Here is a 25,944-nt window from a genome sequence, read left to right as displayed (position 1 = left end):
GACATATCGCAGCTCTCATTTGACAGCAAATCAAGTGCAAGCTACTTATTTTCCCTGAAGATGTGTTGCTCGAGAGGAGATTTTATTCTGTAGTCTGTAAGTGCCCTAGAATTGATATGTATATGTTAATGGAACAGTATATAAAGTCACCTCAAAGGCAATTGGTTTAAAATTGTAAACCCCTACAGATGGGATGTAGGGTGACAAGTTAATTTAAAATTAGATATAGTGCACACCTGATAATTGAGAGAAGTGGGAGGAGGGAGAAGAAGGTTACTGCTCTATATTTGAAAAGGTGAATCCCTCCTTCATGAGAGGATGAGGAAGGCAATCCAGAACCACACTGCAAGGACTTCCAAAGAGCTGTATAGGCTGGGCATGGGTGTTTTGGTGCTTATTATTGCTGTAGACTATTTCTACCTGTAGCAATTATCATTCGTGGGCTGCCACTACTGTGTGGGATGAAATACAATACCAAAAGGATGCAAGAGAGTTTCAGCTTTCAGTTGTCAGACATGAGCACAGTAGCTTCCTATTTTAATAACAGTTCTAATTGCTGACATTAAGTTATTCATAGCCAGTTCCATGTTCCTGTCATGCCAGGAGCACTGAAGGGACTCTGAAGATAAGAGCTGCCATCCTGCCCTTGGAAGTGCTCTATCTTAAATATTACTTGGGCAAATACTTGTGTGTGAAATCCCTCATACACACAATGTGAGCATCATGCAAGTGAGGAAAAAATCAAATAAACCAAACCTGGCAGGGTAAAGCAACATGCATTAGTGGGCCCCATTCCCAGCTCCTGAGGCTCCAGAATTTTGCCTGTTGATTTACAGGATGCCCAAGTCCATTTTGACACCTGACATGATAACTACAACTGCAGGTGAGTACATACATGTATTCAAGCACAAACACTGAGAAAACAAATATGCAAACTGAACAGAACATCTCTAGGGATGTTTCATGACACGAAGGAAAAGCAGAAACAGCAGTTCATCTCAATTCTAAAAAAAGAGTAATATAAAAATACAATAAAAATATACATGCAGCTCACAGAAAACAACAAACAACTCTGACTCAGCTGAAATGACTGAAATAAAATCTAAATCAAATCTCTGTACTTTCCCTTCCTTTTACAGAAAAGTCAGCCTACAAGCACAAGGATGTAAAAATGCTTTAGTTTGGCAAAATAAGTCACATTCCATAAAAGGCCTATTATTAGCTTTGTCACTGTTCTATTTGTCTTCAATGTCTCTTCTAATAAAACCTAGAAGAATGGAGGGCAATATAACTATTTCTAAATCTCTATGTAAACAAAAAAGGAATGTGCCTGTTTATTTTTTAGTACAGAACTAAACACCACATCAATGATAAATTATTTAGGGAGCAGGCTGTGTTCATGCTGACCTTACCTGCCACTGACTGAGAATTTTCCATCCACGCCAAACAGGGAATAGCTTACATGACACAAAGTTGATTTTTTATAGTATCAGACAAATTTACATTTCTTTCTAAATGGAAAGTGTACAACAAACCTTATGGCCAACCTCCAAGAGGCTTTTGTCTTCTCCTGCATTATAAGGGAGAATTTTTAAGTGCTTCCAAATGAAGCTCTTAAGAAATCATACCTTGGAACTACTGAAATACTGTGGAAACCATCAGCCACTGAGTCACACTCCCTTTATCCTAACAACTGACCAGCCACAGCTCCTTCTGTTAGATAAGCCTGCACTGCACATTTTCTTCCATATTAGCCAAAGACTATTTGAAGTAAAACTTTCCAGCTTTTCCTCTTTGGTTACTAAATATCCTTCAACTTCACATTATCCAAGGAGCCTCTGTGGAAAGAGCACATCCTGTTCTTTGATGATGCTGTAGGAGAAAGGGGAAACTGAGGGAAGAAGAAAGAGCAAAGAGAGAAAGAGCAAAACAAATGGTAGGAGCATCACAATAACCCCCCAGGGCCCTTACCCACACACAAAACTCAGATGCACATCTCAGATGTTGTGGACTTGAGGAAAAAACTGATCATGGGTCACAAACACATTTATGAAGACATATATATATATATATACACCTAACAACGTCTAACATCTTTCTTGCCAAAGAGTCTTTGAAGACCAGCACTTATTCCATCAAGAAGGATGCAGGAATTTAATTTTCAGCCCTTCCTTACTTGCCATACTCACACATATATATGCCTACTGCGAGACAGGAGCTGGACTTGAGACAGCCCACGCAGAGATTCAAAGCTCACCATTTTAGGTTTGATGTGTCCTGGTTTGAGTTATTTTTAAGAAATATTAATCTTAGCAGTAAAAAAATAATAAAAAAAAAAAGATTTCCTTCCTCTGCACAAAATGGTCCATGCCATGGTTAGATTTTACATCCATAACCACTTGTATGCTGAATATCGGCGCAAAAGTCAAAATAAGGGGTATAAGATACATGGGTTTCCCTTTCACACCTTTTAGCTGGCATGGCAAATGCTGATTCTTTGCTACTTTTCTGGGTGTGGAACATCTCTTTTTATGTCTCCAGAAACAAAACATATTCAGACACACATGGTGCTTCAGACTTTTCAAGGAACTCTGTGTTTTGCTGACCTTTAATTTATTTCTGAACACTGACTGTTGTGGTCCAACACATCTACCCCAGCGACTCCAAAAGATGTTTATCTACACACTGCTCTACCCTGTTATTCTGCAGTTGTGCAGGAACGCTTTAATTCACTGCCCCCTGGGAGTGGCCTGTAACGTCTCCCATAATTCAAAAAGCAAATTGATACAGTATGGGAAAGCACTTCACTGCAAAAGGGCTGAACTGCCACCGTGTAGCAGCAGTGGACTGCACATGGGCAGTAAAAACAAGAGAGAAGAATCCACTTGTGATGGAAAGCACATTATCCATGGCCAGGAACTACTTCGAGCAGCATCAGCCCAGTGGTAACCCAGAATTAGCTTTTAATTATGCAGCCAGTAGGAACTGCTGGTGAAATCCTGGCATCTCAAACTAGGAGAGCAATGTTCCCATTCACGTTAAAGGAAGATCAGGAATTTCATCTGTTGTCACAGTAGCAAATAAATACATTATTCACTTTTGTACCTCCTGCTAAAAGTAGAATAGGGTAAAAAAAGAAGTGACCACATGATTTCCTTGGCTCAACAGGGTGTAGAAATTCTAACCTGCTTAGTTTTGTGTTAGAGCTCATTAGAGAAGCTGGAACTTCTCCTTGTCCTTCTGCACATGCATGGAAAGGGACAAAATCTCCTCTGCCACCTAACGAGAGGACCTAAACCAGCTTCCTCAATTACTGGTGTTTTCTGTTACAGAGCAAATTAAGGGTTCTCTTAAGCAAAAGCAGACTATATATATTTCTTCTCATACAAGCAAAACTATCTGCAACCATGCTAAATTCAAGTTAAGATCCTGAGACACATTTCTTTATATTATTCAAGAAATGGAAATATTAATTTGGCATGTTAGAACCATAGTCCTGTGTTCCACCACAGTTTTTCTTTTCGTATTTGTTTGCTGATTGACAAATAAAACTTTGGCACTTTTTGAAATTGATGAGTACAACTGGAGTAGGAATGGCAACACTTGCCTGGTTAAAAAATTAACTGCTTGTTGAGAAGAAAATCGCTGTGATCGGCCAGTATCACTTTTCTGATACTCTGCTTTCCTGCATCAGTACCAGATATGAACGTGAGACACTCAAGCACCAAAATAAAGCATTTCAACCACAACCTGCCACAGGAGCTGCAAGACTTTGTGAAAAGACCTTGTCCTATCAACAGCTGCCAACTAAGTTAATAAATTGAAGTGACTCATGGGAAAGAAAGGTCAAAAGAAAAACAACAAGAAAAAAAAAAAAAAAAAAAACTCCACAAATGCACCACAATACAAATTTATACAGCTGCTTTCTTAGAGCCTGTTCATGCAACTCAAAAAACTGGTCCCACTGATGTTAGCATGCTATACAGCAAACTCATGATCTTTATATTTTACATCAGGGGAAACTCAACTGATATAAAATGTTATTAGTGCCTGTGAAGTGTCCTGGCTGAAAAGCCGTCCAGGGATTAGAATAATTAAAAACTATTCAGGCTCTACCCCTTAAATCTGATTCTACTCCAATAAAACCAATTCAATTTTTTTCTTTCAACTGTGAGAAGGATTTGGCCTTAAATTACAATACTCTGATAGCTAAATTTACAGAATTAGCAATACCCTGAAAATGTAAAACTGCAGAAAGAAAAAAGAGCTAATAAAAAATAAACCTTATGGGATTGTCAATTAAGATATTTTAGCTTCCCAACTTAAAAGAAATGGAAAATATGCCATATGAACCTCTGTAGATATTCAATCATTTTATTTTTATTATATTGAGACCCATAATTGTACCTGGAAGGAAGGAAAAACTGGATCACTTTGTCCCCATTGGTCTAAAAGCACAAGTACCATCAGGAGACATACCTGACTCTTCTGGCATAGTGAGCAGTGATGAGACCTGCATTAGCAAAGCTTCAGATTGGAAAAAAAAATTAGGACAGTCAGAAAAATTTCAGAGGATTTAATTGTTGACACAGCTACAAAATAAAATCCACACCGTTTTGAATGTTTAATGAAACCATAGCCCAGTAAGGAATGCAGTGCACACCTAATCAAATGTAAATACTGCCATGTACTTCACTACATATGCTGAGTAAAACTACTTTTGGATCCTAATTTTACCTTCTGTTATGTGCCCCATGCTCAAAACTTAGGATTTGCTCTGAAAAAATGTGTTTTGGACTGTACCATGCAGTTTGTAGTAGGCTACAAATAGCAGAATCCTTCATGGAACCACATGAGTATGAGTTTCACCAGGTAGCTTTGACAAATCTGCCTTTATGCCTTCTTCGCAACATTTGCACAGAAATAATCTTCTAGGTAAAAACACCTTGACTGGAGTTAATAATGTCCCCTCACTGAACTGAGGTGTTTAAGCTGAAGAAGAGTAATTTGCCTGTGGAGAGAACTTGAGTATAAAAAACCAGCCAAGATGAAGAGTCTTTCCACTTAGCATCACACATTAATCACAGCTGACAATGGAAAAATTAAGAAATGCCAGAGGAGAAAAAACTATTCCCAGGAGGACAAAACCAAGACTGAAGTTTAAAGTCTACCAACAGCCTGCTCCCATCCTTCTCTTTATTTATATGTGTGGTCAACTGTACCAGAACACGCTCAATACAGAAATGTTTGTGCAAGAAAGGCCTTGCTAGCAATGCTGCTTGAAAAACTGTCCTAAAGGAACATTTCTGTAAGAGACATTTTATGAAGGCAGTCTTGCTACAGCCCTAATCGCTGCAAGCAGCAAAACAACATCTTCAGAAAAGAAGAAGCAGCTCCTTTCCTAGTGCATCCTTACCCATCAAATCAGAGTAAGCAAATTTCTAACAGCCTCCTATTTCAGTGCCAGACTTGTCAATATTCCCCGTTTACAGCTCCTCTAAAAGGAGCAATAAACCATCTGCATCTCTGTTTAAATAAAGCTTACAGAAAACACAGGAAAAGAGACAATAGTTTCAAGTAAAGAATGCAAGGAAAAAAAACGTTTCTACACTTAAAAAGCCCTGAGAGGCGAATGAATCTTGGCTGTTTATTTAATTGCCTTTTATATTTTCCCAAGTATCTTACAAACCCCAGGTACCTGGTACAGCCAGACCTTGAAGTGGAGCTGACACAGTGCAGCAAACATTTTGTTTACCAGAGACATTTATAATTCAATTTGCAGACATTTGCAAATGTTAGCTTTCAGACTGCTCTCCTGATGGGTTCTTAAACAACTCAGGAGATGCACAGGAACTGTAGAAGTATTAGGATAATCACTTTCAGGAGTAAATCATTCCATCTAGCCTTTTAGTAATGTTTCACCCTCAAAATGACAAACAGAAAAAGCTATTTCAAGCAACACAGACTCCTGGCCCTAAGGAAATCTTTCTGGTGGATATGTTACACAAGAAAACCCAGTATGCAACAATTTCTAACTAATTATATCCTGAATATTTGTTGTGACATTTGGAAAACTTCTGGATGGTTTAGTTACTCCAATGTTTGCTGCTGATGCAGATGTACAATACCCCTCAAAGGAAACTACGGATTTTTTTTTTTTTTTTTTTTGCTAGGTGGAAAACAAAATTAAAATTTAGTGTGCAGTAAAATTTTCATTTTGAAGAGTTTTTTTAAAATAACTTTTACTACTTCCTACCAAGTTACTAATTTTAATTACTTCAGCAATCTAGCAAAAGCATCAGTCTATTATACTTCATTGTCAATTTCCAAATTAAACTTACAGGTAACTCCAAATGTCAAAACATGCTACATACCATGCAACCATGGCAGCATTAAAAAAAGAAGACACTATGTGTGAAGAGGAACAAAATGCTTTTAAAAATAATTCTTAATAAAAAGCCCAACAAATCCTGACTGAAACCCATCCAACATTTTAAGATCCTCAAGCAACTAAGAGAGTTCAGGTACAAACTTCCAAAGCTAGAGGGAAGGAAGATTACTTTTTTCACCTTTCTGTAAAATGTCAAAATGTAATATTAATTCTTCCTGTTCTCAGAAAATCTAAAGAGGACTACCAAGCTATTAAACCTTCTAGTGGATCATTTGTGCTATGAGTTATTAGCATAATTGGGGGCACACTTTATTCTGACCTTTGCAAAACTTTCATTTCCCAAATGTGATAGATACAAAGTGCTTTTATAATACCAATAATGATTATTTCCTATGGGAAACTGCCAATTATAAGTTGGTGAAAAATACTATATCAGATGTACATTGAGAAAATGAACACACCTACCAACAGTCAGACTAATTAAAGCCAGTCTTCAAATATTAATAAAGCTTTTCGTTCCATGAAATACAACCTGTACATTTTAGTCCAGCTCTATCCTTGTCAGATCATTCTTTCAACAATAATAAATGTTTGATTAGTGGTTAAATACAGCATTTCTGCTGTATTTCTTTCCCTGGCAGTAAACCAATACATGTGGGAAGCTGTTTTAACATTTAACCACTTGACTCAAATTCACATTGTTTATATTAAGTTCACATGAAGTGCTAACAAAAATACTCAAGATAAGGAAACAAACCTCATTTTCTGGACACAGTTCTTAAAGGGAAAAAATAAAGACACAGGAAAGATAAGCAGTAAACTGTCAAAGAGCTTGGGTTTGGGTTTATAATATTGACTCCAGCACCTTCTGCTGCAGCCACAAGTACAACAGGCAGTGGCTTCAATGGCATCATCTCCTGCTCTCATGTCACCTGCTGTCCTGTGTCACCTGCTGCCAGCTCCTGTGAACTGCCAAGAAAAGAAGGGACGGGGAAAGCACAGCCAAGCCAAAACTGCTGAACACACTTACTGGGCAGAGGAGACAACAACTGCTCTCCCACCAATATACCATCACTTTCACAGCAAATACAGTGCAAATTAACACAGAAAAGAGGAGCATTATTAATGAAAAACTGACTCCAGATTATATGTGACAACAGAAGAGTCTCCATGCTGATAAATCAGTGATGAACAGAGGAAAGCCTCTGATTTCCTGCAAAATATTCAACTGGAAACAGCCTCTAACTGCTTAACATTTTAAAAGGGCAAGCTTCCCAGTTCGCCAACTGTGTTTAAACACAAGAACAAGAAAGATTCTATAGAATCCAGGCAACAAATTGTTCAATTAAGATATATAGAAAAGGGCCAAAAGAAAAATAATTTTAAACAACAGAAGTTTATTTTTTGGACTTTTCAGAATATTTAGCTAGTTGCTTCCTACATCCTTTGCACAAAAGCAGACCACAAAGGCCTGCAGAGAAAAAAGGAACCCTAGCAGTTTTCAGGCAGGCAGACTTGTATGGCCAAATGTTCACAACCAGGAGCTGGATACACACGTATGACCATCTGATATAATGAGGTAAGTGAAGGGAGGATCATCAGTCATTTATAAAAATACCCACTGCAAAACCAGCATAAATGGTCAAAGTCTTCCAAGTGTACAAAAATGTACAAATGCCCAAGAAAGGGGTGCTGCAGATCTTGAAAAAGCAGTTCATACATCAACACAAGAAATACCTGCAGTATCTACAGTAGCTCCAGAGATGTCCTCCCGTTTGCTAACTGCAAATGATCATTTTTCCAATCTGAGTTCTCAGTCTGGTACCGATCACGGAGCAAAAAGTGCAGCTATGAAATCTAAGTACATTTGCATGCTACTTCTCATTCTAATGTTTAAAAGTCTCATTAGTTTTGAGGGGAAGAAAACACAGCTAAAATATAAATCACTGAAAAGTGGCGTGTGTGTCGTTAATCAATAAACGACATTCCCTGTTTGCCTGTCTCTACTCTTTGGGTACAGAAAATAACTAGACAGCAGTCTCATCACTCCACAGACTGTACCTTTCAAAACTTGGCACAGCACCTCTTACACACTGTGTTTCAGATCAAACGGCTCAATACGTACTTCAGAGATCTGGCAGCAGCTCTTCTGGGAGTTATTTCCTACTTTTCTGGCTTTTCTGGTCAAGCCTGGAAAATTTACATTTAGTAGAGCCCAAATATGTACACAAAAAAGAGGAAATCATAATAGCCACAATTATAAGTTAAGTTTTGGATGTCAATTCAATTTGCCACAGGTAATTTCATTGCCTCCAAGAAATCATTCTGATGTGGAACAGCATGTGCCACCTTCTAAGCCTGCAGTTTTTACAGGTACTGTGATCAAATGGGATTAGTTTGGGTAAGCAGCTGCAGTGGGGCAGACTCCACAACACACACACACACACACAGAGCTCCCTGTTCTCTACTGCAATATTCCTTTTAAGAGCAAAATTACAACAGATAAGATATGAACAGTGGAACAAAGGCAAGCTCTGGGAAAGCCTGAAAATACTAAGAAGTTTTGCCTTTGATTAGCATCTGTTTACAGATTTTTTTTTACGTTCAACCAAATACTGCTCCTCCGTATCAAGCCACAAAAGCAATTAGAGCAAATATCCCTCTGAAATTTTCCATAACTTTACAGTTTAAAGTAGTTGAAAATACTGGATGAAAAGAAAAATCCTTTCAAAATACAATGCAGTTTTTTGCAATAATTTAGTAGCTTTCCTTTTTGGCTTTGCCAGAAAACAGTAAGGGTTAAAGATGAATGCACTATTCATGTGACAGGAGGAGACACATCAGTTTAAAAGAGAGAATCCAACAGGCCAGTAATCTTGCTGTATCAATAGTAGGTCTTGGCAGATAGTTTCAACAGAAGAGAGTCAGAAATGAATAAAACATTTTGTCCAAACTCAGCTGTACACGACCTCTCACTTTCCTTCCCACCACGTAGGTATTTCCATTATCTGACAGTTTTATGATGACATTTCCCACTTTTGCTACCTTGCTTCCTTTTATCACACAGCTCTCCCCATACTTTTCAGATCATCCTGCTAATTCTTTCACTCTCGACTTCTCTCATAATTGGCCTCAGTTGAAGACAGTGGCAAAAATCCCATGAATGTGTCCGCAGTGGTATCCCTTGGGAACATGGGAATGTCACTCATGTCTCTGCCCTCCAGCTTTGGTACTTTTGCCCTACCCAGCTTTGGGTAGGCTGAGAAACATGAAAGGGAAGAGTTTCCTTCCTCCACTCCCTTCTGCTCCACTTTCTCCATTTCACACATTCCTGCTGGATAACTGCTGCAGACTCCTGTGCTCGGGTTTGCTCCTGGATCCAATACAATGCACTAAGAAAACAACAAAAAAGAAAAGAAGGGGGAGAGGGGAAGCCATAAAGAGCCCAAATATGCCTGAGAGAGCTGAACCTACACAGAACAAAATGGTTTGCAAGAACCTAACTTCCTTCAGGTTTTACTGAGGCCAAACAGTACATGATGCCACTTTGTGTCTCTCTGTGTTTTCTGAGTTGTTCTTCCCATACTCTGCACTTTTGGATACAAAATCAGGTCTTCACACATTTTAAAAGAAGAAGGTTTAACTTCAGGGATTGATGAAATAGAAATTTTGAATAAAACAGTGCTACGACTTAGTTCTTTATATAATCTTTTCAAGAAACAGCAAATAGTCTTTCCTTCCTGGGGAATGGAAGATAAATCTTTCAGGACAGTTTTACAAGGCAGTCATATAAAGAAATACACAAAGAAAACAACCTTTCTTGGCCTAAGACAACTCTTATCATAAACAACTAAAATTTACAGGAGCCAAGATTTGTTTTCTCCCTTTTTCTGCATTTGAATGTCTGATGATTCAGGTTTCAGACAGACCTACCACAGACCAATCTGAGGCAGCAGTCTGGTAAACTTTGGAATCCTCTCCAGAAATCTACCAGTCACTCATTCTTTCACCATTAACTTTTGCTCTGGCAGAAAAATGAAAACTGACTCAGATTTAAAAAAAAAAAATCAAAGAATTATGGAATGTTTTTGATTGGAAAGAGCCTTTCAATGTCATCTAGTCCTGCAATGAGCAGAGACATCTTCAGCTAGACTAGGTTGCTCAGAGACCAACCCAATCTAACCTTGAGTTTTTCCAGGGATGGGGCACTCACAATCTAACTGGGAAACCTGTTTCAATTTTTTCACCATCCTCATTGTAAAAACTTTCTCCCTTATATCTCCCCTAAATACACCCAGTTTCAGTTCAAAGCCATTACCCCTTATCCTGTCACAACACTCTACTAAAAGGTTTGTCTTCATCTTTAAGACCCTCTTAAATATTGAAAGGTGGCAATAAGATCCCCCTAGAGCCTTTTGTCCTCCAGATCAGAAACAACCTTTTAGAATGTTATTTATCAGGTCTGCTTTTGGGCCAGCTCAGTCCCTGATTCACTCCTCACACAGGCTTTTGGTATGAACAAGCATCCAGGGACAAGAAATTAGTCTCCATTCTCACTCCCAGCCTCTATTTTCTTTATCACAAGTGTCAGTTTAAATGTACATGAAACTACAGAGATGATGACAACCGAGACAGTCACGCCTGCCATAAATTATCAGTATGCTTTTGTTATCACTTGCTTTTTAGCTCCCAGAGCTCTGCCTCCTCTCCAAACCAACAATTTTTCTCAGGCTGAGATCCTTGTTTTCTGCCCCCTTCCATGCTCACCTCTCTCACATAAATGTCTGCATAATGCTGGATTTTGCTGTAATTAGGCAGAACAGTCTTCCAAAGGAAAGCACGAAGACAACACGATCACAAGCAGCAGGGAATATTTGGAAAACAATACTTCATCTGAATGCAGTAAGCTTCATTTATTTTTCTTTTGCCTCTCTATTTTTGTTTTATACTGTTGACTCCAAGTTTTAATGACCAAAGATATTTTAAGCATTCCTGACCTAGAAATGTGCTAAGAATAAGAGGACTTTATTATAAAGAAAACATTGGCCATCTGAAGGGAAACTCAGTGTATACCCCACCTTAGTGAGCAATGCATGTTGCTTATGAACAGCAGATGAGTTTTCAGACCAGTAAGGACTCAATTTCCAGAAGACAGAGATAACATAGATAAAGAATCAGATAGGCTGTAGGATTCAATGGACCTGATTAAGAGAACAGCTGGGGGATTCATGGCTAAAATGGATGCAAAATCCAGCTCGAGTAGAAAATACCCCCACAAAATATGTTAATTGCTGTGTTTTCAGGAACAGTAAAAAGATATCCAGTGGAGACACAGCCTAAAGCTAGGAGTGAAAACCTCTTTATTTTGACAACAGCAATCTGAGCAAATGGCTTTGGTCCCTAACAAGAAGGGCAACTTTTCTTTATTCTCGCTCCTATAAAGTTTCACTTCCATTTGGGACCAGTTACCATGCCCCTTACAATGAACAGGCAGCAAATAGTTTGGGACTAAAACTCATCCTAAATTATGCTCAGTAGGTGTGAGACTTCCACCCTGGCACAAGAAAAACAAGTGCAAAATATTTCTGTGATTGCAGCACGCAGATTACACAGAGGGAACTTCACCGAGGTTTGGCCAAGGAATGCTGCTCTTAGCTCCCCATCTCAGAGGTATAGTGACACATAAGTACCCAAAGGAGCACAGGTAATTTAATCAAAAGTGCACATGCCAAATATTCAGACTCTGTCCTTCACATAAAAAAGGTCTGCAATTCTGTAAATATACCACAGGGATCTTATTTCACCTCCATAAAAATCAGCTGTGAAGTGTTGATGAATAAAATCAATGAGCTAACTGTGAGGAACAGTATATTGTTTTAATTATTATTCCAATCAGGAATGCCCAGTGAACATCATGCCCAGTTTTACACTACAAACTTGAACAGGGATTCAGCCCTCTCTCCTTTCCACAGTGTTGAAAACCACCTTTTATTTAAAGTATTTTCTCTGACTAGTTTTTTCTTCAGCTCAATCTCTTTCAGACTAGGAGCAGGGTCAAAGTTCCTGCAGTTTCTGATTATTCAATAACATGACTAATGCTCTCCTAAGGGGAACATGATTACAGGTAAATGATGTGTTGTGATAAAGGCACCATCTCCCATTTGCACAGGTCTGTCCTCCCACCCACCACTATGTAAACAGAATAAACCTTTAAGGATGCACTGCCTGACCTCATCTCTTGAAGAAATACTGCCTGGGATCACACTGTAATGAAACACACGACAGCACAGAATGGCCCCATTTAATCTTTAACAATATGATATTTTAACAGGCTTCTACTCAGAAAACCTCTCCCAGGCATCCTCAGTGCAACCAATATTAACTGCAGCATGCTGTTCACAGACCCTAAAACTGGCTGTACAAATTGTGACTGCCTGTGGCTACTTTTGTTTTGTTATAGAGCCAAGTTCTCTTCATATTTACTTGATGCAAAAAGTCAGGAGTTTTGAAATTTGTTGTTCCTTTTTCCACAAAGTTTTTGAGGTCTTTGACTTCCAGGATGCTGTGTAAAGCCTATGGAATATCCTTCTTCATGCTATGTTAAAATGGTTAAAAAGAGGATCCAGTGGAAAATTAAAAGCAACATGCCTAATTTCCTTCACTAACTCCAAGGGGCTTTTCCCTCTAATATTTACTCTTATTTTGAAAGTATCAAATGTAACAGGCACTCTAGGTAAACTCATGCATTTCCTATTGCTTCATCACTTTTAGTTCTGCCATTAATGGGAATTCATTCTAAGTCTCTTGCTAGTAAGATTTCTACTGTTGCACCTGGATGAGAAATCAGCCCTATCTGTATTTTCAGACCATTGCTCTACAAAGATATTTACAGAAGTTTCTACTTTCCAAGAAAGCTATTTCTGGCCAATGTAGGCTTATTTTTTCTTTTTCAATTCTTTTAAACTGTACTTGTGCCCACAGAAGAATTATTTTTATCAGTTACAAATAAACAAACCAACTGTGACAGAACACCAGGTCACAGTGCAACAGATTCCCAAATGTTTGTAGCACAGACTACATGGATAAACCAACAATCCAGGAGTGAAAAACAGGGAAAACAAGTCTGTTTTAATCACTAATGCCAAGTAGGATAGGTAGAGCACTCCTACCACCTTTGTACCATTACTTCCACTTCTGCAATTCTAGATAAACACCTCAACCACATCTTTGGTGTCAATGACTTTTTCTGCAATGAAATTCTCCTACTAAAGATCCCTTTAGAGCAGATCCACCAGCAACTGGAATCCTCATCTGCGATTTCTCACATGATTTCATTTCAGACAAAGTGTGGTTTTAGAATAACAATTAAAAGCAAATGCACCATCTCATCATTATCACTTCAAAAATTTCATGCATGAAGTCTGCGCCCTGCTCTGCACCTGTGCAGTAGAACAGGAATCAAAGAACACATCCAAGCTAAGACTGAGGTCTCAGTTATGATTAGCCGGAAACTAACATTCGCCACAAAAACTTTTTGAGCCTGCTCAAGGCCTGGACTGCTAAAGCAATTGGAATTTTGTGCCAGCTTGGTGCTTCTGGAGGAAAAGTCGTTTTCAGGCAGCAGAAACCAAAAGTGTAAGAATCCTTTATGCCAGTGGGATGGATAAAAGTTTACTCAGACTAGGAAGAGAATATGAATTGGTATGCATCCCTGAGTACTAAAAGAAAGTAAAAACCTTGTTCTCCACAAACATAAGGTGAGAAGAATCTGCTGGAACACAGAGACTCCAGAACTTAAATTGACTTTGCAGCTGTTTAGGAATGGTTATCAATGGAGTTTATTGGACCTGAGGGGGAGCACAAAAGAACAATTTCTACTCATGCAAACTGTCCAGAATGTTACACTTCAAAAAGATAAGGCCTCTGAGAACTGTGAATACCCTCATCTGCCTGTGTCTGATCAACCTCACATGTATACTTCCTTCATGTGAGGATATCTAGTTTCAGGAGAGCACAGCACCCTCTGAATTTGCAGTTATGATCTAAATTTCTAATAACTTCTCTCCTCTCATGAACCCCAACCATTGCTTTTTCAGAACACATTTTTCATTCTACTGACATGCACAGTGCAGCACTGCAATCATAAACCATATTTTAAACGGGAAGTAGATAATACACTAAAAAACAAAATTAAAATACTAAAAGAATAGAAAATGCATACCTTTCGAAAATCAGAAATTGTTCCGTAGAAACTCACATTGTAGAAAACGTCTTCCTTTCCCTTAAAAGGAAAAAAAAAGCCTTAATTGTGCATATTCATATTTAATTACCTAATAAAATCCCAGTAAACTACTTCAAGACCTTTTTCCACCATAAATAATTTCTCCTTATGGATCAGAATATTTAGATTGTAGCAAAGAAATACTGAGTTTTCGTTTGAAGTTCATTTTATTTTGAAATTCCTGTTATTTAAGAAGAAGCATCATAGCTGCAGGTGACAGGAACACATGGCACCGATTTTTCCAAGCATTTAAAACTAGAAAGCAACACAATGGAGACTAAGGATGGAGCAGTGTGTCAGGAGCAGGGAAAATAAAGTATTTTATTTTGAGACATGTAATCAGGTCTCTTTATCATCCCAGCTTTGGGTAAAAAGTAAATTATGCCATTGTTATTAGTGGTAGAAGGCATTCCCTCCATTGCTTTTGCCAACAATTTGGACTGATGAAGGTATCCACTTCTTCAGTCTTTCCCCATCTTTGGAGGGGAAAAGGCAGCACAGGACCACCCAACACTTCTATACCTCTGAGCAGTACAAGTGGCCAGAGCTGCTTTGGTGGTGTTACTTTTCACTCCTCTTTTTTTCAAATGCACAAACCCAATTGATTTCCATCTGTAAGACCTAACTGTGAGACCTTAAAGTGGACATGAGCACAACAGCCCTTCAGCAAGTAAAGCAGCAGGTTTACACAAACAGGAATGAAAATAACAAGAGTGTTCAACAGCAAAATCAAATCCAAATTCAGATTAGAAGTCCATGTTTTATAGGAGACAGTATTTTATTAAAAGAAAGCACCTGTCTTCAGCATTACTGAAAATAACATGAAATTGACTACTGCTTTTTCAAATGAATTTCTATCAAGAGCTCCTGCACATTAGATCAGAAGCTGTATTTTTCTCTCTTCTATCAAGCTTCCTCTTTCTTCCTTTATAGAAAAAATAAATTGAAGTCTAAAGTTGAGAACATCTCAATACCACTAGGTGCATACACAGAATTAAATTTGACCTGATACTCTTCAGTTTTATGAGGTTTAAGTTTTATGAGAAGAAGAAAAAATCTCAGTATTAGAAACAGATTGCAGAAAACAAGTGTCTCAGCCAAGGGAAGCCAGAGCATGTTGTGGGTCTAGCATTTGCTTTGAGAACTCATGGTACATAAAACACCCCGAGTATGAGACCAGAGGGACCAAGAACTACAGCAATCACAATTACAGCAATAAGGGCAGTTAAAAAAAATAGTTGCCTCCTCTGTTGAATCCTCCCAAAGTTGCCAAAAACATGTATTAAAACAGAAGTTGTTTCAAATCATAAATAGCAATGCTGAGAGGATGATGGCTACATACTTTGTTCTCATTAAATATTGACAGCACGCTCATCTAGTAAGAGACTACACAGTGATTTCAATTTTTTTAAATTATTTTTTTAATGCCTCAAACTCTTTCATTTTGCTGGTGCACTTTCAGACTGACCTCAGCAGCTCGTAAGTACATGACAAGATATCACTGGGTCTCCAGTACTTCGCAGCTTCACACAAAAGCATCCTTACACTTAGCTTCTGGGTCAGCTGGAGCCAGCTTCATGCTAAAATAAACTCCCTGTCCAAAACATGCCTGTGCTGGGAAAACAAAGACATGACAAGATTATTTTCAAGCATACAAACTACTCTGTTAGTCTGCAGTGAGAGATACACCGCAGCCATTTTTGTTCCCTTGCAGACTGCAGTCAGATTTCAGCAGGGTTACATCAGTGTGGGATCCAGCCCAGCTTCCCTGGAACCAGGAGCATCCCAGCATCCCTAACACACATACCAGAAACAGAACCTGCTTCCCCACTGGTTTTAATCATCCACCGCTTTCTGGGCACAATTGTCACAGGGCCCTGAAATTTCTCATGTTCCATGTAAACACATGAGTACAATCTCATAAATTTAATGAAGAAAATCACTTTCTTTTTAGCTATGCAAATACCAAAAATCTCTCTCTCCGTCTTTCCACCAGTTAAGTATTTCTTCAGAAGCTTGTTTGTGTCCAAAATCTCCAGTGGCCCTTTCAGTGAGACTGTAAATTCTTTGAGGGAAACACTTAGAGCCAGAGTGAAGTCTCACTTCCAGAAACACTGAGCAGCTTGTAATTCACAGTAACAGGACAGCTGATGGAGGCACAGACAGTTGCTGCAGTCTCAGGTTTGCCCTTCATTCCAGAGCTGGGTGAAAAGGCTAAAATAAAAAAAATCCCACAATTTTCATCTTTCTCATGTTCTAAAGAAAAATAAATATTTTTTTAAGTGAGTAAGTTGGTCTTAAGTACCTTGGTGCCTGCTTTTTTTTTTTTTTTTTTTGGTAAAGGATCTTTAATTTGATGTTCCTCACTTCCTGAACACCTAACTAGGTATCACAGGATTCCAGCTGAACTGGAACACCAAGGCAGGTGTAAAAGCATCAAATTCTGATGTGCCCAGTGTTCATTCTGGCCACAACACAAATTTCTTCACTACTGTCCAGTAAGGCACAAGGTGTCTTGTCACCTGGCCTTTCCTGTCACCTTAAATATACCCCATGGGTTCTTCTTGACCTAAGCCCCTTACAACCTACAAGGAAAAGACTTACTTTTGCAAAATACCCAGCTAAATCATAAAGCTCCTTCAAAAGGATGGGCAACATTCATCAAGACTCTGGGCTTGTTAACAGTTTTTTTTTCTTTTATTTTTAGTTTTGAGCAGAAAACAAGTTTTCATCCACAGGGATCCATCATTCAAGGCTCTTTTTCACCTGTCACTCTGAAATGCTCAGAGAAAATAACCTGACAAGTACACACTTCTGCAAGACTTTCCCATTGATGGACACTTGGTTACAGATAATCACCTCCTCGAGTCACCCAGAGTATAACTTTAGAATTCCAATAAGGACCTTTTGCCTCATTCTAATTAAAAGCGAAGTACAAGTACCCAATTTAGAAAAGACCATTAGAGACTTAATTTAAACATGACAATTTTAGTCTGTCAATATACTGAAATGATCATTACCTATCAAACCTTCTCTCATTTTGTACTGAAAAGGAACTTCAACCATAGCTCATTAGTTAATTTTAGACACACAACTGTTAACATTTTTCAGACATGAATTGCCTGTATATCCCTAATCTAGATGCGTAGCTTCTAAAACGGTCCTTTCTTTCTTTGTATTTTTTTTTCAGGATCTAGGAGTAAGGGTGGGGGGGAACATCAAAGCAAAAGAAGAGGCAAACACACAAGGCAAAAGGAAAATGTGAAAAGTTCCCTGTCATTCTTACACTTGGGGGCAGGAAAGCACAGTGAGCGATGTGGTGTCAGCAGCTCCTGCCTCCCGGCAGCTCCTGCCTCCCACGGGCCAGTCTCCTCCAGCAGGGCCTCACTGCACATCGCTCACTCTCCTGTGAGGCTTCTGAGAAAGCCCAGCTCCTTCCTGGAGTGGAGCCTTGCCAGGGACATCAGGCTGTTGCTGCTGACATGCTCCACACATAATTCGGTGGCTTCCTGCTCGAGGCATTACATAATTTGAGCCTCTGGCATATCCTTCTGGAACATTTTGTGTGCTCGCCCAGAGGATCAGCAGCATCTTCAGCTACCAGATACTCTGCACCATTTCTGCACTGATTCTGACCTGGATGGCACTGACTACAGGCACAGATGGCTGTTCATCCCAAGTAAATAAAAACTTGACAGTATGACTCCCAAAAGAGACAAAAGAAGCAGGTAACCACACAGTTAAACACAATTTAAATCTGGTCATAGGAATACCATGATGGAAATCACTTCCATAAACAATAGAATTCTATCAAGGGCTGTTGCATTCAGCTTTACTAAATCAGAAACTTATTAACCAAAGACAGCACACAGCCTCCTACCAGTACCACACCCAACCCACCCCGTAAGTCCTAAAGCCTGCCTCCAGACATGAAATCCTGAGTCAAGAGAGCTGTCAACTCGGGATCAATGTGCATATAACTAAATTGAAAGGTACAATTACTCCTTGATGTTTGCTGAGCAAGACTCAGGGCACTGCCCTCCTCAAACAGGCAGACTGTTTCCACAGAGATGTCAAGTACTTGGAGGCCAGAGATTCCATTTCATAAAAAGCATATCAATTGATAATAAAGTACACCCTCCAAAATGATGTGTAGATAATAGAATCTTTTAGACCTTTTTCTACAGAGAATGAATTATATTTATATGATAAACCCCACAAAATTTAAGCCAAGCAATAAACAACAGCAGCATTTGTGCAATATAGAACAGTTACTACAAACTCTTATCAGTATGCAAATGTAATAGCACCAAAATACACAATCTGCATTTTGACTCAGAGAATTTCAGTGTGTCTTGGATGTCTTATCCTATGGCTCCTGCAGATAATTTTACCTATGGTTTAAAAAAGTTATTATTCTTTTTTTTTTCTTTTTTTTTTTTTTTCTGGAGGAATTGTCAATTTTTAGTCACCTCTAGTAATTCTCTGAAATCAAAATCATCATGCTGCAGTTTAAGAGGTTTTCAATCTATGAAATTACTCTCTGCTGATGAAAGCATTAACAATCCAAGACTTCATTTACAGCATTACAAAGAATCCAGGGCAATTATGGGTAAATGCTTTTACTCAGCTTGGGCCAATGAAATTAATTATTATCATAAAAATCTGCACTCCAACCAAGAGTAAAGTTAAAGGGTGTCTCACCATATTCAAAGAGAACACAAAGGAAGGAACAGGCCTGGACTCCAACATGGAAAGTGGGCAGCTACTGTAGTCATTAGGGAATATGCAGCAGGTGACAAGGTGGGAAGAGGATGGATACTCCTTCCAGGCCAGCAAGCCAGCAGCTGCCAGCACATCATATCACCAAGATAAAATTGTTGTCTCCAGGGAAAGCTCAGCATCCTCACATGAATCCTACTGCAGCCTAATAGTTCTCTTTGGGATGTACTCAGTGTTCCAGAAACTGGGAGCCTGCTCCTTGCCAACCTTGCTCTGAAATGCAGGCCAGCAGCTCTAACGTGGCATGTTGTGATCTATGCTTTTTTATCCTGATCCTCCACAACAGCAAGGGAAAGGGATTAAGCAGCATTACTTTTCCCCCTGAATATTTCCTGAGACAATTACATACCATACTATAACACAAGATTATTTTGCACAGTGCAAAATAACACAGAATGGGCCTGTCATTTTATGGAAACCTCTTGGTCCCATCACTCTTGGAAGATTACATGACTGATCACGTTGGGCATGCTACTCCAGGAAAGTTTAACGGCAAATTCTTCCAAATTTACCAAGTAGATGCACTCAGATTGCTTCTTCATACAATCCCTTTTTTTGGCAATCATATTTTAAAAATTATTTCATAAAACATTATTAATGACTAAAGCCATCTGTGTTTCTAGAGAACACTCCTTTCTATCCTTTCCTTCCTACTGGGCTGCACAGTAAAGATTTTTTTTATTTACAAACACTTTTATGCCAGCAGATGTTACACCACACAAAACTGCTTTGCTGCAAGTTCAAGAAGAAAGTGGTGGGAAGAAGTTTACATAACCAGACATCATAAACAAAAGCAGGAGAGCCTGGCAAACCACAGGCTGTAGTCATTTAATTCACACAAATCTCTCTTCCCCTTTCTCACTCTGCTTTCCAATTTGTTTTAATTCCATAGGAAGATCTGACTGGTAGTCACTCCATAATGCATTGCAAGGTTTAAATGCCAGCAGCTTTTCTTGTCTTGACAAAATGTACAGAGCTGAAATTTAATTACAACTGGTTCAAACGCACTTCTTTTTGCTCCTACCCACCTGGAACACACAGCCCGTTTAAAGTAAACATGTTTAGTCACTGGATAATACGAAGTATAAAAGAAAAGTTACACTGTAATAAACAGAGATACATTTAAAAACAGTTTTGATTTCTTATCGCTGAACCTGGCTGCAACCAGCTGGCTGCAAGTGGCATTACTGTGATGGAAATAGCGTGGTATTTTAATGCAAGAAAGTAAATATATGCTCCCAGATACTAGCACAGGAGTTGAAATTCACCCAAGAAAACCATTTACATTATCGGTGTGCATTATTCTACCCTAACGTTTTGACACTGAGTTTAAACATTAAGCTGGGAGTACAATGCCTCTTTTTTAAACTAATGCAATTTCTTGGGGCAAAATCTGATATGGCCAGCCAGATTTCCTGAATGCTAGTTTCTCCTAAGGGAAAAAAAAAAAAAAACCAAGACATCAGTTTAATTTTGATTTGTCCAGTAAACAGATCAAAGCATTGCAGTTCTGCAGAGGAGGTTTACAAAGCCTCATTGTGCAAACATCCTGGGCCTGATGCTGCCAGCTGCACTGAAGCAAATCTCATCTGATGGTAGCTAGTGCTGGTTTGTGCTACATTGTCCAATGCAAAAATTTACACTTTAAAGGGAAGTCCAAATCTTTGATCAAGTGGAACTTCTTTTGATCAAAAATTATTAAAACATGCAGCTTGAATTTTTAGGCTGATCTTAAACACATGTAGCTGGAAATGTTTCACACTTCTATTCTGTTGCTTATATACCAAAAACTGTGTTCAGCTCTAGGCTCCTCCTATTCCAGTGCAATAAATTCTTTGGGTGAAGGAGCATTTTTAACAAATATGTACAACGCCTAAAAGAGAGATTCCAGAACCACTATTAGATCACTGAGAATTGCAAGACTGCAAAGTATAAATAATTTTTAGCATAGCTGAAACAGCTTTCTAGATCTATGCTTTGTAAGATTGCAGTTTCTGCCCAGCCCTTTCCATTTCTTTTCTCATCCAGCTGTGCATTTGAGCTTGTTCAGGGTTTGCTGCCGTTCACAGAACACAAAGAAAGAGGGAGGAAACAGAAATAAACATATAAATTAGTTTTAAAATGTTCAGTGGTAGGCCTGATGTCCACAACTACTTTGATCCTTTGCAAAAGAAAATAAGAAAATTCCTTTTTATACATACATATGCTTTTCAGTTGAGTGTCCCTTTAAGCCAGCTTTGCTGATTCAGACTATGTCCATACTTTTTTTAATGCCAAAGCAATAAAACAAAAAAGAAAAAGTGCTCCTGAATTATGTTCTGACTTAAAAGATTTACACAGGGAATCCTCAAACTTAGAAACAACACTAAGAAGAACATTTTCATTTCTGCTGCAAGACTGCTGTCAATGTCCATATGCAAAAAGACTGCTTTATAAATATACTATAACAGACTGTGCTTCTAAAACTGAAACTTTCCTCTTTCTGGGCTACAAATCAAAACTGGATCTGTTGCATAACGAAGGTATTAAAGATAATGGCCTCTAATACTGCATGGCACATGAATGTGAGCAGTGTAAGCAATGCCTTCCTCCATACATTACCCTGCACCCCTGGGAGTTGGACTGGTAGAGCATGGCCATGTCCCTGATTTGCTACATTTTGATTTCCAAGTCAAGGTCAAGAAGTAATTTACCAGAATCCCTGTTGCTAACACTCTTGGGCTGCAGGCTTTGGGGAAGTCATCTCACCACATTAAAAAAGGTCTCAACAATTGGAATATAAAGAGAAGAAACAGTCTGAAAGCTGCTTTATTCCCTTAGATACTTCAGCATGTTGAACAGAACAGCATGGATGCCATTTTTTTAACCTGCATATATCACTTCTGTAAATATATTCTAATTAAAAATGCTGTACTGCAGTGTATTCTCTCATCTGAGGTATCAGCAAATGGGCACCAAGCAGGTTAATTAAAAAATAACAACGAATGCATTGGAATAAATGCCATAAAATAAATAATGCAAGTATAGTCCCTGCCCCAGAAACCTTGCAATTTAGGCCATGAACAAAGAATCCTTAAGGGATCATACCAAACCTACCTCACATTCTTGAGCTGACATTTACATTGTGCTGTACTTCAGTTCATACTTTCAGGGCTGGAACTATGCACTTGTTCCGATGTGCACTGCTGAAATCTGCTCTGGATCTCATGTTTCACAAGACAGTGACCCTTCTTGTCAGGCATTATCATGACTTTTAAGATAGATATTGAAAAATACCTAATCAGAACACTGCGGGTGAGGGTGTGCATCACACTATATGTAACCCAGGTCTTGCTTTAGATCAAAGAAATCTAATTTTTAAAGTGTGACTAGCTATGCCCATACACAAAAGACAGGGAAAGAGGACTAGGTGGTGGAATTACCAAAACAATACCAAGCAACAAACAGCTTTCTGCCTGTGCCCCTCTCCTCCTGTGTCACAAAGGTTACCTGTCCTAACCCAAGAATACCACCACTCCTCCTACAGGATCAAGTGGCCTGACTGCCACTCCTTGTTCGGCTGAAATTGAGCTAAAAATTAGTTTTGAAATTATATCAGTCTCAACACAGCCATCTAAAATTCCACCAGTACCTCTCCACCCTTAAAAAGTGAATGCTTTTGACACCTGATCTTACAAATGAGAAGGCTGGAGCCAGCTTTGTGGATGTACGCTTTGCTTTGGAAGGGATAAACAGAGTCTCATTGGATGTGGGGACCATAGGGAACAAATAAAGCTCTGAAATTAAGGTCTCAAACTATTTCACCTGCAAAAACCACAGACTGATTTAATCAAACTCCAGCTCTGGAGGGCTGGGTTTGTGCACCTGCAGTGTGCTCTACTCAGGTCAGTTTTTTTCCTCATACAAGGCAAATCCCTAAGCCAAGTCCTGACACTATTTGGATTCTCGTTACCTTTCTTTCGTTAGGTCAAATTTCAAGATTAAAAAAAGAAAAAAAAAAAGAAAACCACACTGCCAAACAATAAAAGAGAAGCTATTATCTTTCAGATATAATAGCTTTTTTTCCCATTATTTTCCCTTTGAAAGGGGAAAGGAATGAAGCATTGAGTGGACAAACACCATTTTGGCCTATGAATCATCCCTGATAAAACTGCAGATGCACAAACCCAGTCACAACAGTATCACAGTAAGGGACAAAAGATAAATTTCAATAAGCATCCAAAAGGCCCCTTAGATGAGGCAGGATGATTTTGAATTGAATTCTGAGATGCAAGACTCAAATGGACTCAGGTTACTTGCTTGCAACACCCATGCCCTGTCAATAGACAGTGCTGAAAGGAAGAGCCAAATCTTGTTAAAATTATGTTTCAGTCACTAAAAGAAGTGCTAATTACCAGCTGGACTGAAGACAACTGGAATAAGCAAAACATTCCCTGCCACAGCCCTTTAGACAACATTCCTTAGTTTCTAAAACCCAAGATGTGATGATAGCAGGAAGAGATGGAAGGAAGAAAAGGATTAATCCACTTTCAGTCATGTTTAAATAAGCCTCCCTTTAAATGATTTAAAACTAACTGAGAAGCATTATCTTTTCATCAACTTCTACAAAAGGAAAGGCAGACAGAAATTTATTTGTGTAATTAATGTGATATTCATGTACATAGAAGCGCTTTTTAATTGAAACTATAAGTTGGCTATTCAGAGAGATTTCAGGTAATGGTTGATGAAATCAAGAATATCACCAGAAAAGTGGTTGTAATTTAAATTACTAGTCAGTTGTTAAGGAAGAGATGTAGCTCACCTGAACAAATACCCTAAGTCTACAATTTTGAAATATTTACATATATAGTTTTATAGCTCCTAAAAAGAAAAGCAAAAAAACAAACACAAAACCAACACCTTACTCTGATAATTACTTCCACTAATGCTCTGAAGAAATGCTTCCACAGATCTTTCAAATGAACCAGGTGAAGCAACACAAGTTCTGGTTAAAATTTCAAATTATTCATGAACGTCTTCATGAGCATTTAAATGCTGCTAAAGGTTCAGACTATTGTTTTAGATGTATCCCTTTATTGAGGGAGTACAACTCCCTTACAGAAGGTTTTAACAAGGTGAGGGTCAGCCTCTCCTCCCAGGAAACCAGTGACAGGACAAGGGGACAAGGTCTCAGCCTGCACTAGGGGAGGTTTAGGCACAGCAAGGGTGGTTAGACATTGCAATGGGCTGCTCAGAGCAAGGTGGAATCACCAACCCTGCAGGTACTAAAGGAAAATCTGGACTTGGCTCTCAGTGCCACAGTGATGTTGGGTCACAGATTGAATTCAATGGCTTCAGAGGCCTTTTCCAACCTGACTGATTCTGTGAAAATTAAATAATTCAAAAACTAAACCCCCAAAAAGACTAACAAAAAAAAAAACTTGTTAGTATTATTGTCTTTTGTAAAGAAAACAATTGCACTTAAAAGCAAGAATGAAAATACCCAGCAAACATTCTGACACTAAACTACAGTGGGATGGAGCCAATTCCTTAAAACCAAATAATGTAACAACACAGCAATGCAATTTCCTCTGCCATTTCTACCTGTGAGGATCAAAAACTGTTTTCCAGCTTTCAAAAGCCTCAAAGTATCACCACATTGCTCAGCACCTGAATCATGGAAAACCACTCACAGAATCAATCATTTGATGATTCAAAATTACCTGAAAAACTACCTGTATGTTTTTCCACATAATTTCAGATCAGTTCAATTGATGTTTTTAACGTGTCAGATACCTGAGAGCTGCACTTAGATAGTTGTTTTCACAATATTATTATTCGTTCATTCTACTGTGGGGAGAGGAGGTGGTTATTCCAGATTAAAGTGAGCAGTGTCTTGTGTCTTTTCAGTGGTAAATTAAAAATAAAAGCAGGATGAGATCAGGGAAGATTACCAGTCACTGCTTATAAACTGAGCATAACTAAATCAGAGGTATATAAATCAGAGCATGCATTTCTTGGTATATTGATTCAGTTTTGAAAACTGAAGTGCCACAGACTTCATTAAAAAAAAAAAACAATAAAGCTCTTTTTTTTCTTTCAGAAGTAACTGATTTCATGCCAATTCACAGCTACTCCTGTAAAGTATTGCTTTCACCTCATGTGTTTTAAAATACAAGAAGCATTTACAAAATAAATTCATGTGTTTGTATAGCAAAGAATTACTGCAAACATATTCTTTTGATTTCCCCACATCTGGAAATGCTGTTAGCTTACATGAGGCTTTTAGTTTATCACAGGAAAGCTGTAAGAAACTAACACACAGGAATCCACACAAAACAAACAAGTCATTACAAATAAGAACAACAACTTTTTTTTAAGAATGTTAAGAATGTTTAAGAGTGTTTTTTAGGTCTTAAAAAAAACCCTCAAAAAAAAGTCCCCCAAAACCCTGAATCAATCAACTGGTAGACTGTCACTATAATCAAAACCCAACGGATCATCTTTAGAT

At 38.5% G+C, this 25,944-nt stretch overlaps 1 protein-coding gene across 10 annotated transcripts in view; it reads right to left on the bottom strand.

Moving 5' to 3' along the window:
- The window catches only part of PLCB4 (phospholipase C beta 4), a 186,400-nt gene that overhangs the window by 152,089 nt on the left and 8,367 nt on the right, over positions 1 to 25,944 (bottom strand). For 8 of the 10 annotated variants that reach the window (XM_030268791.4, XM_030268786.4, XM_072927413.1 and 5 more), the window contains exon 2: positions 14,613 to 14,672. The gene's annotated coding sequence lies outside the window, so the exon portion shown is untranslated. Of the gene's footprint in view, positions 1 to 14,612; positions 14,673 to 16,140; positions 16,287 to 25,944 lie in introns of all 10 variants that reach the window. The other 2 variants (XM_072927410.1, XM_030268787.4) reach the window with 1 other exon arrangement.

This window comes from Taeniopygia guttata, chromosome 3 (genome assembly GCF_048771995.1).
Source record: "Taeniopygia guttata chromosome 3, bTaeGut7.mat, whole genome shotgun sequence".
NCBI classification, from domain to species: domain Eukaryota; kingdom Metazoa; phylum Chordata; class Aves; order Passeriformes; family Estrildidae; genus Taeniopygia; species Taeniopygia guttata.
This window is presented reverse-complemented; position numbering and strand designations above follow the sequence as displayed.